Below are 715 nucleotides of genomic sequence, written 5' to 3'. Positions count from 1 at the left end.
TGACCTTTTCCAGTCCTGTGACCACTGCTGAGTTTTCCAAATTTGCTGGCATATTGAGTGCAGCACTTAAACAGCATCATCTTTTAGGATTTGAAGGGAAAAGAAATGGGGAAATAAGAGGGAGAGAGATCAGAGGAGAAAAGGCCTGGCTAAATATGAAAATCACTGAAGGTCAGTGCTGGAACAGGAAGCAGCATCCAGCCTCTTCATTTAAAATACAAAGAAACTGAGACCCAAGGGAGGAAATGTTTCACCCAGAGTTACCTAGAAACCTAGTAACTGAGAAAGGTCTCGAACTTTGCTGTTCAATGTGGTAGCCTCTAGCCAGATGTGGCTATGGAGCCCTTGAAATGTGGCTAGTCTGAACTGCGATATGCTGTAAGTGTGAAATATGCATGAGGTGGGGGTGATTTTGAAGATTGCATGTGGATAGGAAAAAGATTAAAATATGTCAATTTTTATATTGATTACTCTATATGCAGAGTATATCATGGGAAATGCCAGACTGGGTGAAACACAAGCAGGAATCAAGGCGGATGGGAGAAATATCAATAATCTCAGGTATGCAGATGACACCACCCTTATGGCAGAAAGCAAAGAGGAACTAATGAGCCTCTCTCTTGATGAAAGAGCAGAGTGAAAAAGCTGGCTTAAAACTCAACATTCAAAAAACTATGGTCATGGTATCCAGTCCCATCACTTCATGGCAAATAGA

Source organism: Bison bison, unplaced genomic scaffold, assembly GCF_000754665.1.
Source record: "Bison bison bison isolate TAMUID 2011002044 unplaced genomic scaffold, Bison_UMD1.0 scf7180017864379, whole genome shotgun sequence".
In the NCBI taxonomy this organism is placed as follows: domain Eukaryota; kingdom Metazoa; phylum Chordata; class Mammalia; order Artiodactyla; family Bovidae; genus Bison; species Bison bison.
This window is presented reverse-complemented; position numbering follows the sequence as displayed.